Source organism: Oncorhynchus nerka, linkage group LG27 (assembly GCF_034236695.1).
Source record: "Oncorhynchus nerka isolate Pitt River linkage group LG27, Oner_Uvic_2.0, whole genome shotgun sequence".
NCBI classification, from domain to species: domain Eukaryota; kingdom Metazoa; phylum Chordata; class Actinopteri; order Salmoniformes; family Salmonidae; genus Oncorhynchus; species Oncorhynchus nerka.
This window is the reverse complement of record NC_088422.1, coordinates 55,059,632-55,076,310: the sequence shown is the minus strand read 5'-3', so window position 1 is coordinate 55,076,310 and position 16,679 is coordinate 55,059,632. Positions and strand designations below refer to the sequence as shown.

General features: G+C 40.4%; 1 long non-coding RNA gene across 2 annotated transcripts; it reads left to right on the top strand.

Annotated features, from left to right (window-relative positions):
* The first annotated feature begins 313 nt into the window (after positions 1-313).
* On the top strand, positions 314-9,287 carry LOC115111088 (uncharacterized). Of its 2 annotated transcripts, XR_003860762.1 has the most exons (6): positions 314-429; positions 2,570-2,680; positions 3,184-3,307; positions 3,432-3,486; positions 8,298-8,362; positions 8,571-9,287. It is a non-coding gene; the product is annotated as an uncharacterized LOC115111088 (long non-coding RNA). The 2 variants fall into 2 exon arrangements; XR_003860763.1 differs by lacking the exon at positions 8,298-8,362 and having other exon boundaries at positions 315-429.
* The last annotated feature ends 7,392 nt before the right edge of the window (positions 9,288-16,679 follow it).

The following is a 16,679-nucleotide window of genomic DNA, read 5'->3' as shown; positions in this document are numbered from 1 at the left end:
TACTGTTGGAAATACCTCAAAAAATTTTAAAAACAACACAAAAAGGATCCAACAAACGCTTGTGGTGAGACTCGCTCAGTTGGAACAAACTTAAACTTGTACCCTTTTTCAATGCTGAATAGAATGTTATTGAGAAAACAGAAAGGTCATGTTTTTTGTTGTTGCAAACATCCCTTTTCAATTGAAAGGTAATCCAAGAAGTAATCATAAAGTTTTTCAAAAGTATCTGTAATCTCTTTACAATATTTTTAGCTGGTAATGTAACAATTGTTTTGAAATCAGATTACATGTAACTGATTACATGTAGTCAGTTACTCCCCAGCCCTGCTAGTGTGCCAAAGAACACCTGTGTGTAAGCTAACTGTGCAGGAAGAGTAGTTCATCAACTGGAGGCACACACAGTGTATGGATCTGCGCAAAATTGCTTCAGTAAGTGTATCTTTTTTAATTAAAAGATTCTTTCTCGCTGACTTGAAAGATAAGGGACATATCAGCATATGTTTCGAAACCGTTTTGTAAGCAGCCATTATTGACGTTTCTAAACGTTAAAACCCAGGGTCAGAATTGTAGTTTTACACAGAGCCAAATGTGGGTGACTAATGGTTGAAAACCCTACATACGGAAAAGTGTTTTCAAAAGTACAGAGTCATGTGCTCAACAAAATATGTTCAAATGGTTTTAGCTTAGCTATTACTATACTTTACTGTACTTTACTAAAATGTTGTATGCATTGTTTAAATAATTATTTCATGGTGCATGGGGCAGATCTTCTGGTAAATGAAGTTAAACATGTTATTGATACTGTCCTGGGGTGACTGCCTAAAGTGAAGGGAGCACACAGGGTGGCATGCAGCTGTTGTAGCCCCATATCAACTGATAGCTTGAACTCTGCAAGGTCAGCTATATAGTTGGCCTAACTGACTAGACTGCAGAGGAGGGCAGGGAGGAGCCCATGGAGGGGGTGAGGGGATTGGGGGTGAGGGTGAGTGGCTGTCTTCCAGAACTGGGTTGCCAATGCCATGCCATCATTCAGTATGGTTTCACACTTAGTTAGAGCTTAGTGCTTTACTGCTTTACACCAGACGGTTGTATTTCTATATTTACATTTGAGAATGTATTGCAAAGAAGGATAGCGAACTGGCACATTAGAGTCATGCTGATCTCTTCTTCTCACACCTGTTTATATACACTCACTGATCAGTTTATTAGGTACACCCACCCAACTAGTACCTGGTAGGACCTCCCTTTGCCTTCAGAACAGCCTGAGTTATTCGGGGCATTCTACAAGGTGTCGGAAATGTTCCACAGTGACGTTGGTCCATGCTGACGCGATGGCATCACACAGTTGCTGCTGATTGGATGGCGGTACATTAATTCTTCGAACAGCCTGTTCCATCTTATCTCAAATATGCTATACTGGGTTGAGGTCTGGGGACTGCGCAGGCCACTCAAGTAAACTGAACTCGATGTCATGTTCTTGGCAATGTTTTTCCACTCCTCAATTGTCCAGTGTTGGTGATCGAATGCCCATTGGAGCTGCTTCTTGTTTTTAGTTGAACACCGGTTTGGTCGTCTGCTGCAATAGCCCATCCATGACAAGGATCAACAAGTTGTGCGTTCCGATGTGCCGTTCTGCACACCACTATTGTACTGTGCCGTTATTTGTCTGTTTGTGGCCCCCCCTGTTAGCTTGCACGATTCTTGCAATTTTCCTCAACGAGGAGTTTTCGCTCACAGGACTGCCGGTGACTGGATGTTTTTTTTGTTGCACCATTCTGTGTAAGCCCTAGACACTGCCGTACGTGAAAAGCACAGGAGGGTGGCTATTTCTGAGACACTGGATCCAGCGTGCCTGGCACCGACGATCATACCACACTCAGTCGCTTAGGTCACTCGTTTTTGCCCATCGGTCAATCGAACATTAACTGAATGCCTCGATGCCCGTCTACCTGCTTTATATAGCAAGCCACGGCCATGTGACTCACTGTCTGTAAGAGCAATCCATTTTTTTGTGAACGGGATGGTGTACCTAATAAACTGTCTGTGTATATGGGCTCTGTTCTGCTCAAATACATGCTTGATGCTTTCAAAGGATGCACCTGATTTTGTCTTCTTTTCAACTTACTACTGTAAGTCAGCTAGCCTGTCAATGAGGGTATATGAACACTGAATTATTTCCAGAATAAGGGCTAGCACCAAGCCTTATGTATAAGTTGCATTGCAGACAAAACAGGGTGTCTTCTATAGAAGCTGTATATGAGGTGGAATTTGAAATGCTGTAAAACCCAGCACTTTGTGCAACTTGCTCTTATATTGATTATTAATGTTTTGCTGAAACAGCTAGCTTATTATCTTGATGTTTTGATCAGCATTCAATTGTCCTTATTTTCATTATAGTAGTCATGATTGTGTCTAGCATTATAATCAACATGACTGTGTTTACCCTGTCCAGTTAGTCATGCTCCGTGGTCTGAAATTCGTTTTTAAAAGACACTTCTCAGTTATGGGAAAAGTTGTGTCAAGGGATTTCAGTGAGTTTCAATCATACCTGGTCATTTCCTGTCCCCAGAGGAAGAAGAAAATAAGGAAGATCCAGAGCTGACTGACCCATGTGGACTTACGGATGATGAACTCACGGCCACACTGCTCAAATATTTAGTCGAAGCTAGACCCATTGTAGGTGAGACTACTGAAGACTACATTTATTAAAGACGTTACATTAAAGCGGCAATCAGCAGTTGAAACAGTAAAGCTAAAAAGCTGAGTGCTGGGGCTGGAGAAATGGCACCACTCTCAAATTCATAGACCACGCTATGGATGCAAGGACTGGCCATCCAGGATATCAAAATCATAGTTTTAACCATGGTTTGAGGCTACGCAGTGTTTGTTTTTAATTGCTTTGATTACAAACATCGGAGTAAAACAAGCTTATTTTGGGTTCTGATGGGGTACGACAGTTGAACTAAACTTATGAGGAATTTATACGTTTATATGTATTCTTCAAGAATCAACGGGTTCATATCTTAAATGTATGTCCAAAAATGGATGTAGCTACTGATGATTGCCCCTTTTAATCTCTGTATTTGATCTGTCTGTACTTGCTAATACCACATTTCCATATGGTACTTTGTACAATGTCTTTAGTTTGAAATGGATCTCTTCATGTGTGTATGTTTGTGATAGCCACCACCAGGTCTATCTATAAGAGGAAGTAAAAGGCTACTAGAACCTACCCAGCCCAGACAGAATGGTGGCACAGGATATGCAAACCAGTACTATGACAGTGAAGAAGAGGCGGAAGAGTGGGGTATAATCATTAAGATTTGTTACTACCATTTGTGATATATAGATGCAGATGTGGATTCTGTATGCTAAAATGGATGACAAAATGGTGTCCTCAAACAAGGATGTGTTTACCTCTGATTCTGTAGGTTCAGAACAAGGAAGACCAGAGCAGTGGAGGAATATCAGCATGCTAATGATCAGGTGAGTGAGTTCATACTATGATCTTATTTTGAGACTTTGACCAATGAATAGTGAATTTCTTATGCAACTACGTCATTCTCCTCAAGTAAGGAAAAATGTTGCCTGCAGTGCCACCTTGTGACAGTAGATAGGTATTTATGTTCTAACTGTTGGGTCTCAATGTCAAAAGAAGTTGTTACATTTTAGGATTGGTTCTCAGCTCAGTTATTTCTTAATTTTAGCAGATGGTATGGAATAATAAAAACATCAGTGTTTTATGCCATGGTCGAGAATGGTAAATCTGAGAACTACTTTGACTACCAGCACCCTTACTTATGAATTATTCATAATTTAAAATGCGTGATAATTTCTGGAGTGTGATGCTTTTGTGTAATGGGATAATAATGATGCTACCCTGGCAGCGGGTCTGGAGAGCTCCAGGCCACTATGAATTAAATCCCAAAAGGAATGCAGGGAATCATAGGAATGTGGCTGAGTCTTCCAACAGCGAAGGGGAGGCACCGGGGGCAGTTGCCCCCATCGCCTGTTACTCCTGGGTACGGAGCTGGACTGAGCAGAACATCCTCTCTGCTAGGACATACCACAGGACCAGTGGTATCCCTTCTAGAAAAACTCACTCATTAACTCTTCAATGGGAATGGGATCGCTGCTATTCTACTTGCAAGTGTTTTCATCTCACACTCTAAAGCTGGTGCATATTTTGGGTTTTAAGGGACAACTTAAGGGATCAAGCAAGCTGTTGGAGCATATTTTTGGATAACCTGTTATCGGCTGTGGCTCTGAACAACCGTCTTACTTTAAACCCATGCAGATGCAGCCTCTGTCTGTATCTCTGGGAGGTGGTGGTGATGATTTCTCCTATTCAAATCAAATCAAATTTATTTATATAGCCCTTCGTACATCAGCTGATATCTCAAAGTGCTGTACAGAAACCCAGCCTAACCTATTCCTCTTCTCAGAGCTTCTCAGAGCTTCATCATTACTGAGATGGTAGAGGAGGAAAGTTTGTTTTTATCAGGTTTTAATCTTGACGATCACATCAACAACCTAAATATCTAATCCCCACTAAAGTTTTGACCAATGAGTGATATGCTGTATTAACATTTTCCTCTGGATCCACAAATTGAGAGTCAAAGCCCTCTCTCCAGTAGTAGAACACAGAAGCACAATAGGAGTAAAATTCTGGTTTCTTGGCCAAGGCCCCACCAGGTCAGTAGTACTCACAAACACTTCAGTAATCTTATCAGTGACACGCTGTTGTTGTTGGTGGTTACAGGGTGGATGTTGTTAGGTTCTAAATAAACAGAGTAAAAACTCATGGACAACTATGAAAAGCTCAAACCAAGTTTATTCACCAAATGGGTCAGACAGCTGAACAAGACCAAGACATATTCACACAAGCACTGGTATTTAAACCTTCCTCCCATGCTGAGTCTCCTCCTTACACACCTGGACAGCCAAGCCACTTCATGTGACCTGACCTTGGCCCAAATTCCTCACTCCTCCCCAACTCATGGCTGTTCTGTTAACTTGTACCAAACTGTGGCCCTTCTCCTTTCCATAGGATACCTGATGTCTAACAGTAACATGTTCTGACAATGTAAATGTTCTGCATTCCCCCCTCGCCCCCTCAATAACATGAACAAGGATATTTCAAGTTTAGAAGTCAGAACCCATCAATGTGATTCACTGGGCTGTGGTTAAGTAGAGGGGATGTGGAATATACACTACCGGTCAAAAGTTTTAGAACACCTACTCCTTCAATGGTTTTTCTTTATTTTTACTATTTTCTACATTGTAGAATAATAGTGAAGACATCAATACTATGAAATAACTCATGGAATTATGTAGTATCCAAAAAAGTGTTAAACAAATCAAAATATATTTGAAATTCTTCAAATAGCCACCCTTTGACTTGATGACAGCTTTGCACACTCTTGGCATTCTCTCAACCAGCTTCATGAGGTAGTCACCTGGAATGCATTTGAGTTAAAAGGTGTGCCTTCTTAAAAGTGAACTTGTGGAATTTCTTTCCTTAATACGTTTAACCTCTTCCCTCTACTCGGGACGCTTGCGTCCCAACTAGAGCTCTGGAAATGCAAATGCGCTACGCTAAATGCTAATAGTATTAGTTAAAACTCAAAAGTTCATTAAAATACACATGCAGGGTATCGAATTAAAGCTACACTCGTTGTGAATCCAGGCAACAAGTCAGATTTTTAAAATGCTTTTCGGCGAAAGCATGAGAAGCTATTATCTGATAGCATGCAACACCCCAAAAGACCCACAGGGGACGTAAACAAAATAATTAGCATTTCGGCGTTACACAAACCGCACAACAAAATAGAAAACATTCATTACCTTTCACCATCTTCTTTGTTGGCACTCCTAGATGTCCCATAAACACTATTTGGGTCTTTATTTCGATTAAATCGGTCCATATAAAGCCTAGATATCGTTATATGTAGACTGTGTGATAAACGAAAAAAACATAGTTTCAAAACGTAACGTCATTTTTTAAAATTCAAAAAGTCGACGATAAACTTTCACAAAACACTTCGAAATACGTTTGTAATGCAACTTTAGGTATTAGTAAACATTAATAAGCGATAAAATTCATCAGGAGGCGATGTAAAGATCATTAGCTGTCCGTCTGGAAAAATGTCCGGCTAGAAACTCAACGAAAATATCCGGTCCTAGACCGGATTAGATACGGTGTCCTGCATGTGTTTGACCAAGAAAAAACTCGAAGGGAAATGACAAGACTCTAGACACCGTGTGGAAGCTGTAGGTACTGCAACCTCAGTCAATTAATTGTGGTTCACCTTTATCAATGGGATCAAGTAGCGCATGGATATATTTTCCCATTTTCAGTGATCAGTTTTTCCTGTGCTTTTCGATGTAAATGCCGTTCTGGTAAAGCCACAGCAGTGATTTAACCAGTTTTTTAAACGTCTGAGTGTTTTCTATCCACACAGACTAAGCAAATGCATATACTATATTCCTGGCATGAGTAGCAGGGCGCTGAAATGTTGCGCGATTTTTAACAGAATGTTCAAAAAAGTAGAGGGTCGACTGAAGAGGTTAAGCCAATCAATTGAGTTGTGACAAGGTAGGGGGGGTATACAGAAGATACCCCTAATTGGTAAAAGACCAAGTCCATATTATGGCAAGAAGAGCTCAAATAAGCAAAGCTAAACGACTGCCCATGATTATTTTAAGACATGAAGGTCAGTCAATCAGGAATATTTCAAGAACTTTGAAAGTTTCTTCAAGAGCAGTCGCAAAAACCATCAAGTGCTATGATGAAACTGGCACTCATGAGGACCGCCACAGGATTGGAAGACCCAGAGTTCCCTCTGCTGCAGAGGATAAGTTAATTAGAGTTACCAGCCTCTGAAATTGCAGCCCAAATAAATGCTTCATAGAGTTCAAGTAATACACATCTCAACATCAACTGTTCAGAGGAGAATGTGTGAATCAGTCCTTCATGGTTGAATTGCTGCAAAGAAACCACTTCTAAACGACACCAATAAGAAGAAGACGTGCTTGGGCCAAGAAACACAAGCAATGGACATTAGACCGGTGGAAATTTGTCCTTTTGATCTGGAGTCAAAATTGTAGATTTTTAGTTCCAACTTCTGTGTCTTTGTGAGACGCCGTGTGGGTGAACTGATGATCTCCGCATATGTATTTCCCACCGTAAAGCGTGGTGGGGCTGCTTTGCTGGTAACACTGTCTATGATTTATTTAGAATTCAAGGCACACTTAACCAGCATGGCTACCACAGCATTCTGCAGCGATACGCCATCCCATCTGGTTTGCGCTTAGTGGGACTATCATTTGTTTTTCAACAGGACAGCCTGTGTAAGGGATATTTGACCCCCGGATAGTGATGGAGTACTGCATCAGATGACTTGGCCTCCACAATTCCCCGATCTCAATCAAATTGAGATGGTTTGGGATGAGTCGAACTGCAGAGTGAAGGAAAAGCAGCCAACAAGTGCTCCGCATATGTGGGAACTCCTTCAAGACTGTTGGAAAAGCTTTCCACTTGAAACTAGTTGAGAGAATGCCAAGAGTGTGCAAAGCTGTCATCAAGGCAAAGGGTGGCTATTTTACGAATCTCAAATATAAAATATATTTAGATTTGTTAACACTTTTTTGGTTACTACATGATTACATGTGTTATTTCATAGTTTGGATGTCTTCACTATTATTCTACAATCTAGAACATAGTCAAATTTTTAAAAAACTTGAATGTGTCTGTGTTCTAAAACTTTTGGCCAGTAGTGTACATTTAATGAGTTGTTTCTCACTTCTTCCTTCAGGACATGGCGATTGTGAACATGGCGATCACCCCAAAGACCTCCTTTTTCAAATGGCATAACAATACACTTACATTAGCTTGTTTAGTTGTCTTTCAGATTCATTCCTATCTTTTCACTCTTTCAACAGTTCATACACTAGAGCTACGGTGTATATGCAGGTCTACACTGTATACTTTATTATCCTGTTAATGGTTTTACCATCACTGTAAGTTTGATTGGGTTGTCCATGTGTACAACCAAGCTACTGCATTAATCAAAGTGTTCATTCATACCTAAATTAATGTTTTACAGAGAAAAGGTTTGGGGATAATGTCTTGGTTCACTGTACTGTCACTTCAGGACTTTCAACCTAAGGTCTTGCACAATAACCACAAGTGGCTTTATGACTTTCCCCTAACCGTTTATCTCTTTCCTCTCATCTCTTTTGGTTTGGGTCAGACAGTCTGATTTTGTTCCTCTATATATGTTTTACTTCTTCAGGAGCAGGTCACAGATGTCCTGATGGAGATGTTCCCAGAGACAGAACCTACAAGCACTGGCATTGCGTAAATCCAGTTTCCCATAAAACAACACTACACATATAGAAGACTAACAATTAGGGAATAGTCACCATTTGTAAGGTAGCCTCTCTCAGGTTAAATAAGGCTATGTCCCAGAGACTTTTTAGTTTCTGCTTACTGAGGCTACTTAGATTCTGTATTCTCATACTATTTGTCTACATTTTTATGTGGCACATTTTCCTCTTTCTTCCAGTGCCACCCGTCGGAGGCCTATCAAGGGTGCAGCGGGGCGACCAGTCCAGTTTAAATTCCCAGATCTCCCTGCCAGTCTCATGACCCTACAGAGACGGGCATTGGAGCGCCGCCTGGTGCCTCTGTTGGTCTAGATCCTGGTCTTCCTCATCTTGACTTGCCTCTTCTACCTCATCTACGCTGCCATGGAATAGAGCTTGGACCAACCCTTTGTGGCCTTGCTGGACAACCTCAGTATGGGGACAGAGACTGAGGGACTGTCACTCCAGGCTGACCCCTAGGACTCATCTGTACACCCTCTCTAGGGAGTAGTAACTCCCCTGCTCTAGCTATGTGTCCTGATTCTCCACCCTTCTCTTAAAGGGAGAAATATTTTCTTGCATGGATTTAATAATGGATAAAACTTAATCCAGCCAATGCTTATACCAATCCTAAACTTTCAAATACGTGATGAGAAGTAGTGCACACTTCGGGAAAAAGATGGACATTCGGGATACTCCACAAATTGTTTTAGTTGTTGTGAGGCAATTAATTTGGTCACCGTAATTCACCTTTACTCTCTGGATTAAGTCACTCTTAACCAAGCAAGATAGCCATTATAATACTGTTGGTTGGAAAATGTTCAGGTGAAACTACTGTTCAAATATATACTGTGATGGTGGAAGTGCAGAAAATAAAATGTGATTTAGCCTAATTTAGAGTAATAATAACATTTTGAGATTTGTCTAACTTAATGGAAGATGTTTCTGTATTTAATTACAAGTATGTATCAATGAAAAATGTATGGAGTTACAGCTACAATTTACACGTTGGTTCGGTTGGGGTCCAGTCTGTGTTAGAGCCAGTGGCGATGTTAGCATGTAAATCTTGGTAGGGCAAAGAAACTACACTACAAAACACAACACTAAACAATTCCGGACGCAAACTAGTCACCTTGTGGCGTAATTTGCCGTTTTGAATCTAAAATAGGTGACCTATGTGATTTGTGTACATCCGATGAGAAAAGTTTGGGGGAGGGGGGGGGGGGGGGGGGGCGAGGTTTGGATCACCACTCGTTCGCTTACAGCAAGTTATGCACGTTTGGATCAATACTGGCTGTATACAAGGCTCAGCCAATTGTTTACATAATAACAGAATACAGCGCAGCAGGTGACTGAAGAAAGAAGAGACTCAAGACGATTTGAAACTCTTGGCCTTCCATATAGACAACTAATTTTTTAGTTACAGTATCTGCGCGCAGTCTGGAAAGTCAGCTTGCCAGTTACTGCAGCACGTCCCCTGAACGATAACGAAGTGGTAACGTTAGGTGAGAAGCCAAAAAAGTGTCACCTTTTTGGGCCCTCAGCAGTTTGCATCCCTGACCTCCCATACATGCACAAATATTCCCAAACCACACCCAGCAACACAGCGTTACGATTTATCATTGCATTTGGCTTGTTAAAGTAGAGCCCACATGGCACAAATGTGCATTTATATGAAGATATGATCATGGGCATCAATGATATTGAGCATGAGGCACAAGGGTGCACTTGTTAGCATCCTTGTGAACTTCTACACATGTTAGCTGTGTGAGTGAGCCAGAAAGTGGGTCTACTGCAGGTGCCTTTCCTCAGCTGACAAATCACTTCACATTATGTGAAAATAAAAGTCTTGCTTGTGCTCCACTTGTGTGCAAGCAAGTCATGCTTGTGGGATACTTTTATTAGTGGGCCAGGCATGATAGCTGAAATGCACTTTTTAGGAAAATAAGAAGAAAAAGACAAACAAGCCTACAGGGATTACATTCAGGTGGAGACAAAGGGATGAGAGAGGACAGATTGTTCCTCAAGCCAGGAAGGCAACTACATCCACTTCTCTTGGTAAGTTTCATCCCGTCTAGGTGTTTTAATTTTATTCGTCCTTGATCTGACTTTTTCCTTTCAAACATACTGTATCATAGCATATCAAACGTTTGTTGCCGTGCCATAGGTCGGTCTAGTGCCATCTACCCATAACACATAATAGATTACATGCAAATCTGATCCCACCTTTCCCTGTCTCTAACTGTTCTTGTCTGTCTCCAAGGAAAATACATATTTAATGAAAGCAGAGTCAGGACTCCAGCAAATCTTTTGAACTAAAAACATTATTATGAATATTCTTTTTCAGCTCCAAGGGCCAGTACATCAAGAGCCAGACCAGTGCAAACTTTTGGGCCATTCACTGAGGAGGAAGGATCCAGTATTGGTGAGCGATTGAATAGATTCATCCATGCAATTCCTTGTTATTCAGTGGCCTTGTAATTCATTTGTTGTATATATTTTTTTATTAAAGCTGTTGAAACAATAACAAAGCACACTATCCTCCCCTATTTTGGTAAAAAGCTAAGTGATGGGTTTGGGGACATGTAACCACTTTCAATTTATAGACAGAGCTATGGATGCAAGAACATACCATCAATGATATTAAAATAATAGTTTTAACCATGTTTTAAGAGTTTTTTTTTTTACAGTACTTTGCAAACATTTTACTAAAACAAGCTTATAGTTCTGATGCGGTACAACAGTTGAACTAAACTCATGAGACGGTAATTAGTTATAACATTCAAGAATCAATGGGTACATATCCTAATATAAGTCAAAAAATGGCTGTATCAACTTCTGAATATTCCTTTAATTCCCACCCTTATTTGCATATCTTATTCTAGAGACAAGGACCAGTTGATTGGAATCCACTCCAGTGTTCAGCATTGATAAAGATATAGGTATGTTTAAATAGTTTCACTGTCAATATTGGGGTCATCTTGGTGTTACTGAATTATTCTCCACTACATATTTTTGACAGTGATGCAAAATGGTTAAATCTGGCTCTATTCTCCAGAATTTTGGATTTGAGATCAAATGTTTCATATAAGTTTACAGTACAGAATATTTTAGTGTATTTTCATACATATCTGATTTACGATTTAGAAATGAAAGGACTTTATATGTCTATTCACCATTCAGTTCCTATTGGGCACAATATAATCTGAAACACAACTAAAACAAGCTGTAAATGTATCCAACAAGTTTGTAGATTCACAAGCTTTATGTGCTCATTGTTTTCTAGGAATATGGGCCCAAATACTACATTTCTGACAACATTAATACATACACGAAATGTGTCTAAATATTATTACATCGTCATGGTTGAGCTAGTTGCAAGTTTTATTAATCGTATGTACAGGATACTCATGGTAACGCCATCCAATGAAATGCTTACTTGCAGATTCCTTCTCAACAATGCAATTCAAAATGCTGGAATATAGAGACAAATTCAACATTTTAGCATCATTGTCCAAATACTTCTGTAGGGGAGTGCAATAACAAAATCCTGGCAGAGTTTTTTTTCTGCACATTTCCTTTTAATATGAAGCAATCTGCCATTCCACATTATGTAATTAATCTTGGTTGAATTCATTCAAATCCACTATTAGAACGTTTACACAGTGTCTTGCCTTTTGCAGCCACTGTCTGTAATTGTGGAAGCCGGAAGCATTTGCCTTTGAGGAGAGTTTACTCTGTAGTCGAAATACAATGAGTGTACAAAACATTCCTAATATTGAGATGCGCTCCTTTTTGCCCCCAGAACAGCCTCAATTCGTCGGGGCATGGTCTCTACAAGGTGTCGAAAGCGTTCCACAGGGATGCAGGCCCATGTTGACTCAAATGCTTCCCATAGTTGTGTCAAGTTGGCTGGGTATACACGGGAAACTGTTGATCGTGAAAACCCCAGCAGCGTTGCAGTTCTTGACACAAACCGGTGCATCTGGCATCTACTACCATACCCCGTTCAAAGGCACTTAAATGTTTTGTCTTTCCCATTCACACTCTAAATAGCACACGTACACAATCCATGTTTCAATTATTTCAAGGCTTAAACATCCTTCTTTATCCTCCTCCCCTTCATCTACACTGAAGTGGAATTCAATAAGGGATCATAGTTTTAACCTGTTCAGTCTGTCAAGGAAAGAATGTGTTGTACACTCATTGTGTTTTTATCTATTCGATGATGGGATCAAGTTCTATTGTGTGATATTCCATTTTATACTTAATATTTTGGTCTGCCCTGCAATTTAATTTACTGTAGAATCAAAGTTGAGGTTTTTGGCTTGTCAAACCATAGATTGTGCAGAGATATATTTGCTGTCACCTACAGCCCTATGTGCGATTTAATAGATTAATTATATAATGTTGCTAATTTAATTATTTTCCTGTTTTTATTGTGTTTTCAAAAAAGCAATACTTCATAGTGGAATTAACATCCTCCTAGCTGACTTAAAAGAGGGATTCTACATGCCCCTTCCTCCAACAGAAGCTATATCTCTCCAAAGTGAAGGCAAATATGCACTTAATGAACAGGTTGTGTTTTTACATTTTTTTTTGCAGCTGAAAGAATTATATTAATGTTCAAATTTATTGTTGTATAAAATATTGTCCCTAAATCATTTCTTACCATTGGGCGTACCAGAGGTGATATGTGGTTGCCCAACAAGCACAATCCATGTTGGCCCTGGGAAACATATGATCCTCGTAGGAATAAATGGTACGTGCAATATCTACAAGAACCAGTGATGTAGCAAAGCAATGTAAAACAACATTAATTCAGACTGTACATTTTTTTTCCCCTCAAGGTCGCTAGAATAGAATGTCACAGTACCTGTGCTGACCTGCACAACCTGTCTTAGTACATTGACGGCAAATTTGATAGATCTGATAAAGAGTGGGTACTGGTCTTCCACTGTCAACTGTGACACCATATACCAGGTAGATCTGTTCAGCTCTTTTGAGGTGCTGAAAGTGTCAGCCCAAGGAATGTCCCGTTGGGTGTTATGTGGATTTTGGAGCAGCAAACTGACTTCTTTGGCAGGGTAACAATAAATTATACTCCACTCTACCAATGTATGACTTCAGTTTCCAGTACATCAACTTCCAGTACATCAACTATGTTAAAAGTTTAGGTCCCTCGCTACTGTATGGGTTAGCCTCCTGCACCACTGTCCTGCCATACCCCCCTTGCATCCAATATTTCCTGCTCTTTACAACATAAGTACTCTTTCTAACTTTGCGTTGGCTTTCACCTGCTTTGCTGACAACAGTATGCACTGGCCCTACTTTAACTCAAACATAGTCAGCCATAGTGAATTATGTTCTCAATGTTCATAAACCCAATTGAATTAATTACTCAGCCTGAAACCCAGAATTTGTAAGAAACTGGTTGAAATGAATCAGACGGAGGCCCAGCTACAATAGTCAGAAAATGTATTTACGAGAGCGCGCTGCTCTATTGTACAAAAAAAATCATTTTATACTGGCTTCTCACGCACACACACATTCACACAAACATACGCACACACATTCACAGTAACATACGCACACACATTCACACTAACATAGTGTCCTGCTACCCAGCCGACAAAGATAAGGGGATTCCGTGAGACTTACTCCCCCTCCTCCCTTAAGATATATAGACTGGGATGTACTCTGTGGCCGCAGCCAAGGTCGGCACTGAATCTTGCTCAGAGAGTCTGTCTGTTATTCAAATAAGGTTTATAGACATATTGTACAGACTATGGTCATACATAAGTCTAATCAATTTCATACTCATACGAATATTCGGCTTCGGGGTTCAGAGTGGATTATTCTAGTCATTCATATACATTCCATCAACACATCCACTAAATAATACACACTGATACCTCATTTACTATAAGGAAATATAAATGGTATCCAGGAATAATTCAAACCAATACATGTATGTACATTCGATATTCATCAATGACTGTTATAGGCCTATCCGATCATAATGCTTCCTGGATTTTTATTATAATCTCCATAAAAATACAGTCTTAAAAATACAGTCTTAACCCTCAAAAACAGTCTCATCCAACATGGGCTCCTCATAGTAAAAAGAAACGGAGCTCCTAGGCTTGGAGGCCCGTATTCGTCATCACCCTGGGCGGAGCTCGAATTCGTCTCTACCTCACCACCTGTTGCGTCATTGACCTCTCCAGAGTCCTGGTGAGCAAACCTTTCACACGGGACCAAACATCATCCACACAGAACCAAAACACTCATACAGGTGAAAGTTGCCCACAACACAGTGATTATGACATTTTTCAATTTCCCAAACACACTATTAAACCAATTTGTTAGAGCATTATTGACCCCAGAGTTCTCTACCAATTCATGAGCTAATGTGGTTAACCAAGTCAGGGCCTTGGTCACTGATCCGTCTGGAGCTGTGTTATCGGGGATGAAAGTATAACATTCTGCTCCGAACCTCATACACCCCCACCCTTTTCAGCCAGTAACATATCCAAGGCTATTCAATTCTGACATCCCATCAACCTAGTTGCAGCTGTTACCACCAGAAGATGCATGATTCCAATCCAGAACTCATCAGGTACCCCCCTTTGTACTCCAAAGCTATCAATGACATCTAGTGGGAAAAGATCCTGACAGAGCACTCCTCTCTCTTCTACCTGGCTCCAGGTCTTTGTGTTTGATAAGGGTGAAGGGCATTCCTAACTGCACTAGTGCACAACTACCGGTCCAATTGGTAGGCCGGTTAGGCCACAGCCTCACACCTCCACAAACCACTAGACATCCGCTCTAGGCCTTTTTATCTTACTAAAGTCCTCGGAACTCAACCACCCAGTCAGGTCCCTCTTTGTCTTGTCTGTGGTACCATTCTCTGTCCTATTGCATGTTCTTACTTCCCCTAAGTCCCATCCGTGTGTGATGTAGGGAGCCATACAATAATAATGTCCTCCTGCAAAAGGGGGAAATCTGGATATAACGGGAACATGGGGATACAGAAAATGCAGATCAATGCAACTGTCATTGTCTGGCTTCCCTGACTTCACGAACAGCTTTACCATACAGCCCATTCCTCTCAGTGTATCAATTCCATTAAATGGAAAGGGAATGGTTGTCAACTGAGGTTTTGCTGTGGCGCAGGCATAACATTGTTCTTTCGCTACTGATCTGGCTGTATACTGAATCCATTCTAACCATAGGTTAGAATCGCCATGACCAGTTTCCACCTCAATCACTTTCTTAACTTATTTGGGGTAGGGGTCAGAATTGGGTAGCTTGGATGAAAAATGTGCCCAAATTAAGCTGCCTGCTACTCAGCCGTAAAAGCTAGAATATGCATAGAATTGTACATTTGGATAGAAAACACTCTGAAGTTTCTAAAACTGTTTGAATGATGTCTGTGAGTATAACAGAACTCATATGGCAGGCAAAAACCTGAGAAAGAAATCTAACCAGGAAGTGGGAAATCTGAGGTTTGTAGTTTTTCAACTCAGCCCCAATTGAAAATACAGTGGGACATTAGTTATCTTTCACTTCCCAAGGCTTCCACTAGATGTCAACAGTATTTAGAACCTGTTTTGAGGATTCTACTCTAAAGGAGGGGCTCATAAGAGCTCTTTGAGTGAGTGGTCTGGCAGAGTGCCACAGCCTCGGTCTGGCGTGCTCACGTGAAAGGTAGTTACGTTCCACTTCTTTTGTACAGACACAGGAATTGTCCGGTTGGAACATTAATGAAGTTTTATGTTAAAAACATCCTAAAGATTGATTCCATACTTAGTTTGGCATGTTTCTACGGGCTGTAACAGAACTTTTTGAACTTTTTGTCTGACGTTCGCGCGACCTGAACACGCTTTTGGATTTGTTTATCAAACGCCTTAACAAAATAAGATATTTGGTCATAACTGATGGACATTATCGAACAAATCAAACATTTATGGTGGAACTGGGATTCCTGGGAGTGCATTCTGATGAAGATCATCAAAGGCAAGTGAATATTTAAAATGCTATTTCTGAGTAATGTTGACTACCCAATATGGTGGGTATCTTTTTAGCTGCTTTGTTGTCTAAAGGCTGTACTCAGATTATTGCATGGTTTGCGTTCTCCGTAAAGCTTTTTGAAATCTGACAAAGCGGTTGCATTAAGGAGAAGTTTATCTAAAGTTCCATGTATAATAGTCGTATCTTTATCAATGTTTATTATAAGTATTTCTGTAAATTGATGTGGCTCTCTGCACAATCACTGCATGTTTTAGAACTACTGAACGTAACGC